This window comes from Mauremys mutica, chromosome 5 (assembly GCF_020497125.1).
Source record: "Mauremys mutica isolate MM-2020 ecotype Southern chromosome 5, ASM2049712v1, whole genome shotgun sequence".
In the NCBI taxonomy this organism is placed as follows: domain Eukaryota; kingdom Metazoa; phylum Chordata; order Testudines; family Geoemydidae; genus Mauremys; species Mauremys mutica.
The window spans coordinates 144307940-144321419 of NC_059076.1; the positions used below are offsets into that span (position 1 = coordinate 144307940).

Sequence of the window (13480 nt, forward strand, 5' to 3'; positions counted from 1 at the left end):
TTTACAGAAGGTTTATAGAGCTCAGGTTGAAGGAAGAAGAGCAACAAAGTCAACTGTGAATGAGGTTGGAAGATGCAATTTTGAGGGATTTAAGAAATCGAAATCCTCCATGCTGACTCTTGCCGAAGGAAGAAGACTTGCAAGGGACTATTAAAGATGGAAATCCATTCTACGTGCCACTATGGCTACATCATAGCCATATGAATCTGCTGCTGCTGTTACTATGAGTGGAAATGCATCATCAGTTGGACAGTGCTGGCACTGACAACGTGTGTTGTGCTGGTGAGAGTGGAACTGTGTGGGCTTGGTGAAGGCCTCCACACCAGCACTGTCAGCAGGCACTCAAGTGGCCTGGTGAAAGTGTAGGTCACGTTATTTGCAAGTTGACTGACAGACGGTGACCATTTGAGCAACTGGCTTTTTAATTGGACAATGCTGCAACACCTCAACAAAGTTGGAGGCTGGCTCCATGCGGAAATTAAAAAAGTAAAGCAAAACAGCAGGATTTAACCGTATATTTTAAATGTTGCTTGAAGGAAGTGGGAAGTGTGTGTGTGTGTGTGTATGTATATATACATATATTTATATTTTCTGCTTTCAGGTCTAAATGCAAAGATAGTGCTCCAACTATTCCTCCCTACAGTTGACCTTATTAGTAGAGAAGTCTTCCTGATTTTCAGCCTCAGTTTTCCCTTTGCATAACTATATCTCATTACTTCTAGGAATCTAGACATAACAGATTCAAATGTATGGATGTTAGAGAGAGAAGACTAGGTCTCATCTAGTTCTCGCTCAGTGGCCAGCACAGGATTGTTCACTGTTGTGCACTTTCTAATTTTTTGCTCAGTCTGGCTTTCAGTGTGCTGAGTGGCCTAAGAACGGCCATATTGGGCCAGACCAAAGGTCCATCTAGCCCAATATCCTGTCTTCTGACAGTGGCTAATGCCGGGTGCTGCAGAGGGAGTGAACAGAACAGCTCTCCTCCCTTCTGGGGTGAGATTCTACAGTCAGAGCCATTCACTGTCAAGATCGTTTCCTGATATTTAGCCTAAATGTTTCCTTTCTGGATTTTTGTCCCATCCTTTGTAGTTCTGCCCTGTCACATGTCTCTAGATAACGCCTCTCTCTGGTTGGGGTTTGCACCCTTCCAATGTTTGCACGCTCTGACCTTCACTTAGTAGTAGTTGTTCAGCCAAACAGCTCTGCCCATATTTAATTCTTTTAATCCTTCCTTGTAGATCCAGCCCTGCTGGCCAACTGTTGGTTATTGCTCTTCTCTGAATTCTGAGGCCCAAGGGGTTAAGCTGAGGCCAGGCAGTAACATCTGTACAGCGCCAGGTCTCCTGACTCTTAGTCCTGTGCGTTAGCCGCAAGGCCAGCCTTGTTCTTAAATGAACGTCTGTGTTAAATCAGCCTAACTCCTGTGGCAGCCCACTGACCTCCCCACCCAGCTCTGTATTCTGTCCTGCTAGCTTATCATTACTCTTTGTTAAGTCTTTGGATCCATTATCAGACCTTGTGACAATGCTTGTGCTCAGGCAATTTTGTTAAGCTACCCAGATAATTAGGCAGTTACAGAATCCTCTGCACAGTTGTGGGGGTTACACACTTCAGAATCCCGCCAGCCATTTCCCTCCCAAGGTGGGCAAATTTGTGGCCCCTAGAGTCCTGGCTGAGCAGGGACCTTATGCCGCACTGGTGTACAGCACGCTACCTTCCAGCATTTCCTGTCCATTGCTGTAGACACTGGCAGTGCGACAGAGCAAAGAGGAGCTTCTCAGGTCAGTATTTGATGTGGAGGCAGAGAAAGGGGTTAGCCCTGGGAAGGGAGCCCTGTGTGCTGAGGAAAAGAAACTCCTTGCAGGGGAGTGAGGAGAGGTAATACTTTAACTTGGGATCCCACTCCCCATTCACAATACTGGAACCTGCCCCCAATGCCTGTCGAGTATGGTGCTCGGTGTCTTAAGTTTCTGAATTTCAAAGCGCATATCCCACCCTCAAGCCCTGTAGTAGTAATATTTATCCTTCTGTAGCACCTTCTGCCTGAGGATTGCCAAGTGCTCTATAGGTCTTAAGATAGCCTCACCAGAGCCCTGCGAGAGCGATTATCTTTATCCTAGTGCAGCGGTTTTCAACCTTCTTTCAGTTATGGACCCCTAAAAATTTTCAAATGGAGGTGTGAACCCCTTTGGAAATCTAGACAAAGTCTGCAGTCCCCAGGTTGAAAACCACTATTCTATGGTGGTAACAACCTTTCGCAGACCCATTAGAGAGAGTCTGTGGATCCCCCAAGGGTCTGCAGACCACGGGTTGAAAACCACTGTCCTAGTTAACGGGGATCTGAGACATACAGAGATGAAGTGACAAGACCAAGGAGACAGAGCAAATCTGTGGCTGAGCTGGGAACGCAGCACTCTGGTATTCCCCATTCTCAGCCTTTGCCACAGAATAATTCTTCTCGATCTTTGTGCCCTCTGAGATCCTTATTGAAAGGTGCTATAGATGTGTATAAAAACCGAATGCTCTCAGGAAATGCAAAACATCAGGTTCCATTAGGAGCACTGGCTCAGCTGCATTGAATTTATAGAATAGTCTTGATTCTGTTCTTAGTATACAATAACTTAACACTGTATGTGCGGTGTGGCAGAGTTGGTATCTGAGTCCTACTTTTTGCATTTACTGACTTTTCTATGGTCAGATTTGCAGTGTTACTGTTGCATTAATTTAGGTATTCCCTTCTAACGTCCTTGATATATATTTTTTTAAAGGGGCAAAGCAGTTGGAGAGAGAGAAAATAAGAATTCAGGGTATAGCATTATTGGAGTTATAAAGCTATTTAGAAAACTAAACACCTAATAGAAATTTGTGTATTATATTTAATCAAAAATTTCCTTTTAATCTTAGTTGATTTTACATCTTGTTCAAATGGTACCTTTGACATCTAACCACCTGCACAATGTAACCTTTTCAGCCATTTTTGAGCTAGTCACCTGCAAAAATGATTGGTCTAAAATAGGAAAAATGCTTTCTCTCTCCACTAAGCTAACTCAGACTTTCACCTACCCAGAAAGACAATTCATCCTTTGGACTTGTGACCAAGCATTGAACCTTTCGGCTCAAAAGAAAACTTTGTCCAAAAGTTCTCAGTAAATGAAAAATGGGAGGGTTAAAGTGAGAGCTATTTGCAAACTTAACTTCAGATTTTGTGGCAGATAATCTTCTTTAAATGCTGTACAAGAGGTGGAGAGTATGCTTGTAAAATTTGCAGATGAAGCAAGCTGGGAGGGTTGCAAGCACTTTGGAGGACAGGATTACAATTCAAGACAACCTTGACAAATTGAAGAACTGGGCTGAAATCAACAAGATGAAATGTACAGATACAGATACAAAATGGGGAATAACTGTGTAGGCAGTAGTACTGCTGAAAAGGATCTGGAGGTTGTAGTGGATCACAAATTGAATGAGAGTCCACAATGTGATGCAGTTGTGAAAAAAGCCAAGTTATTCTGGGATGTATTAACAGGAGTGTCGTATATAAAACATGGGAGGTTCTTGTTCACTCAGCTTGGTACTGGTGATGCCTCAGCTGGAGTACTGCGCCCAGTTTGGGGTGTCACACTTTAAGAAAGGGGGGGACAAATTGGAGAGAGCAATAAAAATGATAAAGGTTTAGAAAGTAAGACCTATGAGGAATTTTTTTTTTAAAGGGAAATATTTAGTTTTGAGAAAAGGGGGAGGCGTGTCTTTAAATATGTGAAGGGCTGTTATAAAGAGGATGGTGATCAGTGGTTCTCCATGTCACTGAAGGTAGGACAAGAAGCAGGCGATGTAATCTGCACAAAGGGATATTTAGATTAGATATTAAGAAAAACCTTTTGACTCCTAAGGATAGTTAAGTACTGGAACTGATTACCAAGGAGACTGTGGAACTGGAGGTTTTTAAGACCAGGTTAGACAAACATCTGTCAGGGATGGTTTAGGGATACTTGGTCCTGCCTCAGCACAGCGGGGTGCACATGACCTCTCAGGGTCCCTTCCAGTTCTACATTTCTATAATTAGGATTTTCCATCAGAATCATGGAAATCAGAGATGGAATAGAGCCTGTTGGCCCATGTAGTCCGTGTCCTGGCCAAGGAAGGATCAGGACTTCCTCCTTTTAATTTTCTCTTCTGTAGTCGGCAGTGTATACCCGTAGAACTCCTGTCTCCCATCAGGAGCTGAAGGGTGAGAATTTAACAACCCAGATGTGCTGTGTTACGAGAGCAGGAGTGTGTTTGGTCACATCTGGGAGTATGAAAGGGATACAGTTGAGGTAGTTTAGCGCAAGGTTGAGTTGCATCTGCCGAGTCGGTGCTGAGCACAGGGGAAGCTAGGGTCCTAGAGGCCCATTTCAGAGACTGCAGTGTGCATGGGGGGAGGGGGTAAGAACTGGAAGATGGTTACTGGAGCACTAGTGCAGCTGTGATGCCCTGAAATAATGAAGGAAAGCAGAGTGGAACACACTGGGAACCCCAGTTTTGCCAAACCTCCTGTCAGGCATGTCCCCTCCTCCCCAGCCCCTGCTTGCTGTTTCACAGGCAGCAATTAATGCTGTAAGCAGCCCTGAAGAGAGAGGCTGATGACTTTAATTAGACATCTATTCAGATCAGCCAGAGGAAGAGCAATTATTGATTTTAAAAATGCCTCATGATTAACTGTTTGGTCTCCACACCTGTGCTTCTGTCCCACCTGGGTTGCAGCATTGCTTAGTTTTTTAAGAATTTCGTTAAGTCATATAGTAAAGGGTAAGAATGTGTTTGGGCTGATGGATCTGTAAATAGCAAGATGGCTTTGCGTGTCGGATGGTCACTTTCAGCTTTGTTTTCCTGTATATTTGTTTGGGGACACTAGGGAAGCACCGGCGAGGCATGGATTGGATGTAGAGCAAACCTGAAAAGCCAGCAGCTCCGGCTGGGAAGGGAGGGGCAGAGAAAAGCAACTGAAAATATGTTTTTGAGTAAAATTCATGGCAAGTCGAATTCTTCATGTTGGGTATTTATCATCAGCTGCATGCAAATGGCCCTGTCTAGTGAGGTGCATATCACACCGCATAGCCAGCGCTTCCCTCCGAAGCAGGACACGGCTGTGTTCCATGTAGCTGCTTTTGGTGTTGGTCCGGAGAAGCTCACTGGTGTCATTTCATGGCTTTTGTGTCTCCAGTGCCCCGGCCCAGGCAGCTTGCCTTTTCTTTTCCACTTTCAAATAGGAAACTGTTTAGCATTAGGACCCAGGGGGCTGGCAAAATCTGTGACAAGAGTCTGGAGCAGCACTAGCGCAAAGTGAGTCTCCGTCAGCTGGGCTGGATTTTTGTATATCCATGTATTCAAGAATCCTCTAACAGAAAAGGGTTTTTCCTCTGTGTGGCCAGACAGAGCGTGGCTTGGGGTGCGGGTATGGTTGAATCAGCTGGAACAGAACAGCCAAATCCTTCCTGAATTACTACTAGCCATGAACTGAGACCATCATTTAAAAAAAAAAAATCATTAAAATAGAGCAACGGCAGCATGGCCCAGAGCAAGAGACACACATACAGTCGGGTAAGTTGCGGGGGGTGAGGGTGGCAGGCAGGGGACTGCACTTATTTACAAACTATTATGTGTATTGGTATTACACCTACAATATATCTGACTGTTATCTGGTGCAGTGAAGGATCTAGATATTTATTGTGAAATATAGATTGTTTACTATGCTTTCCCCATTTTCTGAATTGTGCATCCTGGCTACTAGCAATATCTCACTCGTTAATACAAACCGGGGTGAGGGGGAGGAAGGTGTAGATAAATAGCCTGAATTATATTGTTAGTCGTTCCATTTTGATTTAAATTAGTCTCTCTTTCTTGTGAGTTATTGCTGATAATGTAATGAGGTGTCAGCTGAGCCTCCAGCGATGACAGAATCTTTCTAGTGCTTTTCAGCACAAAGATTCTGGGTTGTCGTCTCTTTCCCCCCCCTTTGTTTTTTCCATCTGATTGTTTTCCAACTTGCATTGTGAGGTGCTGAAATGATTTTCAGATATTTGGAAGCCCAAGGTTTTACCAAATTGCCATTAAGCCTGGACTGTGAAGTCAGCACTAGAACTTAAAATGAGCAATAGCCTTACAATGAGGCCTTTCTTTAGAGTTCCTTTCTTTGCCGTTTTGTTCTTTTTCTCGTCTCTAGCGGTATTCGGTCCGAGTCTCTAGGTGTTGGAGAGGCTGGGTTAGTGCATTTCCAGGCTTCTCTATTACTTGGTGCTTGCCAACTTGGCAAAGTGCTCTGTAACTCGAGGTGGATCACAAACGCTATCGGGCCATGGTTCTGTCTTCCTTCATCTTTGCAAACCCTGAGAAGAAAGAGACCTTTCTTATCACCTCAGGTTATGCTGAACTCATTTCAAACCTCCTTTAGGAAAAAGCACTGAAAGAATGCAGTGTGCAGCTGTACCGGCTTCCCAGTAAAGAACATTGCTCGGGAAGTTGACAGCACACCAAGGAATCATTGGTTGATTTTTGTGTTTAACTTAAGAGTCTCTATGATCAAAATGACGTAGTAGCTTTTGTTTCTTTGCTGTTACCCCTGGTTAGCTAGATGATAGAAGTAGCATAGGCCATGGTGCAGAGCAACTGCCATCCAGAAAGACTAAAGATGGTCACTTGGGAAACGTGTCTGAAAAGTTACTTAAACTGCTTCAGAAATGGTGAAAGAACGTGGTTTGTGTGTCGAACCCCTCTTCTCGACTAGGTCTCCTATGATTGTCCTCGGCTCTCCACAGCCGGGCCTTGGAGTACGTGCTGCCCACTGGCTTCCTGGAGTTTGGATTGTCGAAGAGGTTCCGTCCCTGATCCATGGGGTGGCTCGGAGGCTTTCCCACTAGTGTTCTGTTAGCTGTGTGTCATTCCATTCCCTGGCAAAGGCCAGCTGGGATTTGTTTGGGTCTGAAGTTAGTCAACATTAACTACGTTTTACTCAAACTACATGTTGAGACTCCAGCGTCAAGAGAACCAAATTTGTGAGAGCCCCTCTAGAGAGAGCTGGTTGGTTGTGGTACTTCACTTGTGTTGGTAGTAATACAACACCTAATATATTAACAGGTTAATTATCTGAATGACTCCTGATCAGTTGTGTCGGCAAAGCTAGAAATACACAAACCATTTGCCTGGAACACCATATTAACCATACATGTCCTGTGGGATTCCCAGTCTCTCTCCCCAGGGATAGGGTTAGTGGTTTCAGCTTCGTATTTTTTCCATTTGCTGAGTTGACAAGTATTTGTGCCCTGTTTTCCCCTGCCCTTGCCCCACCATAGTCTTCTAATCTCTTATTTGAAATTGCACTGCTTGCTTTTAGGTGTCAAACCAGAGTGAGTCCAGCACTAGAGTGGTGCTCGCACAGTAGGAGCTTTGTCACAGCAACGCCTTGCTAGTTCATCTACAAGTCTAACAGCAACAGATCCAGGCTGCTTAAGATTCTGTTAGATGAGACAGCAGCCGCCCGCATTGTGTCACTGGATGATGGGTCTGTTATTAATTCTTGAGTAATCGCCTTTGATGAGGACCGAATATGGCAGCACCAGATATTATATATTCAGTAATAACTAGCCTTACCGCAAATGAAGACTAGAATTATTTCTAAGACTCTCCTTTTTCAAGTCCCCTTTAGCTACCTCTTAAAATCCTCTTAGCCTCAAATTTAACTTGCAGTCATGAAGCTCTTCATGGGAGACTTCCAGACAAGTGCTGCTGTGTTCAAAGTTTGCCCCAAACTTTTGATCTATACTTTGAGTGACAGTTTAAGGGTGCAATTAGTCACATATGCATATAGGGAGGTATCACTGTGCACCCACACGATGATATGATCCTGGCTTCAAAACGTAACACACACATTTTGAGGGGGTTATGTGCCATGGTGAAACAAAGCTCTAAAATTGTTGTGTGCAGGCGACACATATTAGTGACCCAAATATTTGTGCTTAAATCATAAGTATGTTGAAATATATTCAGTTTTTGGTATTGTTTAAACTAGTATGCCAGTCTGTGTGTGTGTGAGAGAGATATAACTGACCTGGGGAGGAGTTGAACAGTTTTTCTGGGTGTGAAAAGTAATCTGTCCCATCCACAATTGCCTGAGACATCCAGTCTCCCTACAGCACCCCAGATTTGAAGCACAGTAGGGTGATGACTCCTCTAGGGTGAAGGAGTTTTGCAGGAATGCTGCATCTGGGAGGCTTTGAGCTAACCTGATGGTTCTGAAGCTTGGTGGGAACGGAGTAATGGGTTTCCATAACAGCATATTTTCCAGAGCATTGTCTCTTTTCAGAATGGCCTGCTAGCTTACTCGCCTTTTTGACCACTGCTGTACATTGAGCTGATGTTATGATTGAGCTGTCCACAGTGATGTCTAGATACATTTCCTGAGGGGTTCTAACTAATTTAGAATCCATCAGTGTGCATGACTGGTTTAAATTATTCCTTCCAGGGCTCCTCACCTTGGATTAGTCTGTGAATTCAATCGGCCTTTATAACGTTCAGTTACTTGCTTTTGTTAGATCTTCCTAGAATTCTTCACAATCCTTTGTTGCGTTGACTTGGTAATTGGCAAATGTAACCACTTTGCTCTACATCCCACCTTCCTGACTACCACCAGACCTATACCAGACATTCCCAGCCATGCCGGGCACTATTGTTAACCTATCATAGAAGTTTAACTTGCCAAAGGCCTGTCCTTCATTGTTCGAAAGTCTGTAGCTCTATTACAAAGGCTACCTCAGTCTGCTTGCAGCTTGTCAGTCACTGGCAGAAGGGGAATGCCCTGCCTCTGAAGTCCTCCGGCTCCCCCACTCTCCCCTGCTGCAGGGAAACTCCAGTCTTTATTCCACGTTTCTGACTGACCGTTCAGCCCATAACGAGTTGTCCAATTCCCAGCTGCATCCCAGGGCTGTGTTTGCCCTTTGGGATTTGTCCCTGAGGTGTTTGCAGCGGCTGGTTCCCGCTCGGGTGAGAAAAGCCAGAGGCTGAAAGATGAGGGGGGAACAAGAGACAGACCCTTGGAGAGTCTCAAGGCGAGTGACCAGCTCTGGAGGAAGAAAGCATTCCCCTCCCTCAGCCCAGGCCCTGGCGGGTCACTCTGCCCTCTGCCCCTAGGCAGGAAAGGAGACACATCGTATTGGAGAAGACCTGGCTGTGGGGCAAGTGCCCCCATCTCAGTTTGGGGGGTGGGGGTTAGGCCAGAGGGGCAGCATGCCAGATGGAAAATTACACTGCGCCCCTATGGCTCGCACCAAGAGATGGCAGAGCTCAGCTGCCTCCTCCCTCTCCGCCTCCCATTGGGCCATGGGTAGAGAGCGCCGGCCACCTCATGGGCACGCCAGAGGTGAGTAAGGGCCAGCTCCCCCTCCAGCTGCCATCTCTGTAACAGGGCTCCCTGCTGATAGCCCAGGCACCCCATGGAAAAAAACAGCCAGCTGGCCCACCTAGCCCTCATGCAATAGAGAGGAGCAGAGCTTCTGGGAAGTCCATTCTTGAACCCCACCTTCCTTGAGAGGCGCAGAAAGGAGCCTGTGTTGGGGAGGGAAAAGAATAAGCCCAGCCTCTTTGAGAACAGGGTGATCACTGAGAGCTCAGAGACCTGAGCCCAGTTCATCCCCTCACTTTTTTCCAAAGCAGGTTCATTGGGACAAACTCCCAATGGGGAAGTAAAATCAGTACTTGCTTCTCCTTCTAACCTTCATGGAGTGCAGCATGGTGGATCAATGCAGAAAGACCAGGCGATAGGAAAAAGATCTTGGCGTCATCGTGGATAGTTCTCTGAAGATGTCCACGCAGTGTGCAGAGGTGGTCAAAAAAGCAAACAGGATGTTAGGAATCATTAAAAAGGGGATAGAGAATAAAATGGAGAGTATCTTATTGTCCTTATATAAATCGATGGTACGCCCACATCTCGAATACTGCGTACAGATGTGGTCTCCTCATCTCAAAAAAGCTATACTGGCACTAGAAAAGGTTCAGAGAAGGGCAACTAAAATGATTAGGGGTTTGGAGAGGGTCCCATACGAGGAAAGATTAAAGAGGCTAGGACTCTTCAGCTTGGAAAAGAGGAGACTAAGCGGGGATATAATAGAGGTCTATAAAATCATGAGTGATGTTGAGAAAGTGGATAAGAAAAAGTTATTTACTTATTCCCATAATACAAGAACTAGGGGTCACCAAATGAAATTAATAGGCAGCAGGTTTAAAACAAATAAAAGGAAGTTGTTCTTCACGCAGCGCACAGTCAACCTGTGGAACTCCTTACCTGAGGAGGTTGTGAAGGCTGGACTATAACAGGGTTTAAAAGAGAATTAGATAAATTCATGGAGGTTAAGTCCATAAATGGCTATTAGCCAGGCTGGGTAAGAATGGTGTCCCTAGCCTCTGTTCGTCAGAGGGTGGAGATGGATGGCAGGAGAGAGATCACTTGATCATTGCCCTTTGGGTTCACTCCCTCTGGGACACCTGGCATTGGCCATTGTCGGCAGACAGGATACTGGGCTAGATGGACCTTTGGTCTGACCCAGTACACCCATTCTTATGTTCTTATTATAGACGTGCTGATTCATGTGTGTACATAAGGAGAATTCTTCTGCCTTTGGAGAGGGGAGCCAGCACTCCAAATCAGAGTTAGTTATATATATAACCCCCTATGTTCTATTAAAAATAACAAAATAGAGGACAAACCCTTTCTGTTCAGAATTCTGAGTACTGTGAAGGTATGCTGAGAAAGTCTGCAGTCACCTTGGACAAGCAGTAGCTGTGCATCCCTTCTGGTGTTCCCTTAGAAGTTGTAATAGACGGAGAGGGATTTCCTGCCACACCTAGAAGACTGGAGAGTATTGGGCTGTTGCTGTGGGTTGCCATATCCTAACATCTGGGCTGTTCCCAGCAGCTGTTGCGGGTCACCAGCACTTCCTTTCCCCCCAGCACCTGGCTATGGGGTGAAGAAGGGAGCAGCAGCCTAGTTATAGAAGAACAAGCCCCTTGGCCCATCCTTTACCTCTTTCTAGCCCCTGGCCTCCATTTCACAAAGGCAGACACTTTCTCGGTGTGCACCTGTACAAATGCAACCTGGAGTCTCTCCCCCAGGTAAATATCCAACATGGGCAGTTCTTTTACCTGCAAGTGGCCTCCTCCCAGGCCACCAAGTCCAGGCAGGTGTCGTCTAAGCCCCCTCCTTTGGGCATAGATGTGGTTCTGGCCCTGGAAATCAGACGCTCGGGCAGATCAGTTCCTAGCTTTCTTACGGATACAGTGGGGAGCTTTATGGTAAACTGAGGCTATTCTGAGTCATGAGAAAAGTGAACTTGCAATCCTGGCTCCTGCCAGGTGCTACAGAAAGGAATACAGATGGTGTGGCAAGTGGAAGCCATCCCTGAACTACAACAGGAGAAAATACCTCTTTGAATGGCAGCTCAAACAAGTGCAGGTTGCTGTGGCAAGGTCAGCGGCTGCTCTGTTACTTCAGAGCTCTGACTCCGAACCAGCCCTGTCTGCAGGTAGACACAGATCGGCGCCAGGCTCTCTTATTTTGGGAGTAAATTGCTCCCTGCAGCTTTGGTTAAAGTGAGGTCCCTGGAGAGTAGCCAGAGGCAGTGATCCGTAGTACTGTGCAAGAATCGCAGGAACAGCTTTGTCCCATCCCTGTTCTCAAGAAACCCCTGGAAATTCCAGGGCATGAATGAAACCGTGCAGCACCGATTTCTGATCAGCTGGGTTTTGAAGTAGGGAGCTTTCTCAGATGAGACCAGTATTCAGGCAGCAATTCAGATATTTCGGAAGGGGGCAGGGGGGAGAAGGCAAATTCTGATCCAGGACCCCCTTTTGGTCCCCACTTGTCTCCACCCTCTCGTAGGGACTCTGGGTCTCCCTCGGCAAGAGAGTCTCCCCTCTCGTCAGCACGGTGCAGGGCTGGTGCCACCAAGAGGCGAGCTGTCAGTGGACCCCCCTGTGCTGTGCTGTACAGGAAGAGATGTCCCGGGTGTCCAGTTACAACACTGGCCCAGCCACCCCTCTATCAGGAGCCCAAGTTGAGTTGCGACCCCCATGTGCCAGGTCACATCATCATTCACTGAAACTTGGTCTTGATGCCCAGCTGTGGAGGAGGTGGGGTGGCCTGGTCACATGGAGTGGTGTTGTAACCACACAGCTGGAGCGGTGCTCTGGCAGCAGCTGTACTGGTGTGGTACAGGAACGCTGCTTAACCGTGGTTGGGCATGGCCCCCTGGCTCTGCAGCCAATGGAACTAGGAGCAGGTGCAAAAATCTTGGTGTCCGCGTCATCATCTCCCCTCTCCCCAGTTGGTGCCACTGCTATTGTACTTGTAGTTCAGACAAGTAGTCCTCACTCCTGTCGAAGCATTTGATCCCAAGGTAAATTGGAGAAATAATATCCCTAATCATCAAAATATGCTCCTTAAGAGCACTGCCAATCATAGCGCAGAGAAGTTGCGTCTTTTACACTGAGATCTGCTAGGTGGCCACATGGCCATCAATCATAAATTCACCCTGACTTTACATATTGGCCGACCAGTCTTTAGCCAGTGTCATTTTTTTTTGGCAGAAGCATTCTCCACACCTTAGTGCCCAGGAGAAGATGGAGGACGTGTAACATACCTCATTTTGGATGTGCATATTTAAAGGATGATAGTGAGGACATGCTCCTGTGAAAATCCCATTGTAGCAGATCTGTGAACCTTAGCACAATGAGAATAGGAGGTATCTGTGCTTACCTGAAAATGTCCTTTCACTGAGCAATGAAGTGCAAAGGTATGGCCCAGCCTGGAGACGAGATTGTCATTCAGAACTTAGATGGAAATTAACACGCAAAGATTTGGGTTTGGGTAGTTAGGGGTTATTTCCCATGCTCTGCAATAGGGGAAATTGTACGTTTTCCACTTGTACTTAGCACAATATGTAATTTAAGAAAGTGCAATTGAATTATCCTGGCTGTGGAAGTTGTTTCAATTGGTGGAAACTTAAGGGAGTGGGTCATTCCCCTGTTGCCAGTGACTGATGGCTCTGGTTCTGCCCCGAAGCTGCAAGCTGGTTGACATAGGCATTGTAATGAATCTGTGAGCCTTTGGTAAGCAGCTCCACTTTCCTTGTTAGATCAGCCAGGCCATCTTCTGAACCTTTGCATAATGAGAACTGACCATTTAGTTCAGCTTCTTGCTTCCTATCTTTTATCCCGCTTCTAATCTGAGACAGGACTTGATCTGTCACCTTGTGTTTACCAGCTTTTCTGGCAGCTTCTTGTGAGCCTTCTGAAAGCCCGAGTTGTCCGCCCTGTTTCTTGTATCTACTGTAAAGAGTTGACCAAGAATGCGAGCGGTTTGGAGAGGCAGTTTGCCCATGTAAAAGCCAGACTGGCTTGTCTCTTTGTTCTTGCCTGGGAACTTTACTGTCCCCAATGATTTTCTCCCTCAGCTTTA

General features: G+C 46.1%; 1 protein-coding gene across 6 annotated transcripts in view; it reads left to right on the forward strand.

Moving 5' to 3' along the window:
• DCTN1 (dynactin subunit 1) overlaps positions 1-13480 on the forward strand; it is a 133492-nt gene that overhangs the window by 18066 nt on the left and 101946 nt on the right. For 2 of the 6 annotated variants that reach the window (XM_045017896.1, XM_045017897.1), the window contains exon 1: positions 5559-5577. The exons of 3 other annotated variants lie outside the window; for them this stretch is intronic. The gene's annotated coding sequence lies outside the window, so the exon portion shown is untranslated. Of the gene's footprint in view, positions 1-5557; positions 5578-13480 lie in introns of those variants that run through there. One more of the 6 variants, XM_045017898.1, reaches the window with a different exon arrangement.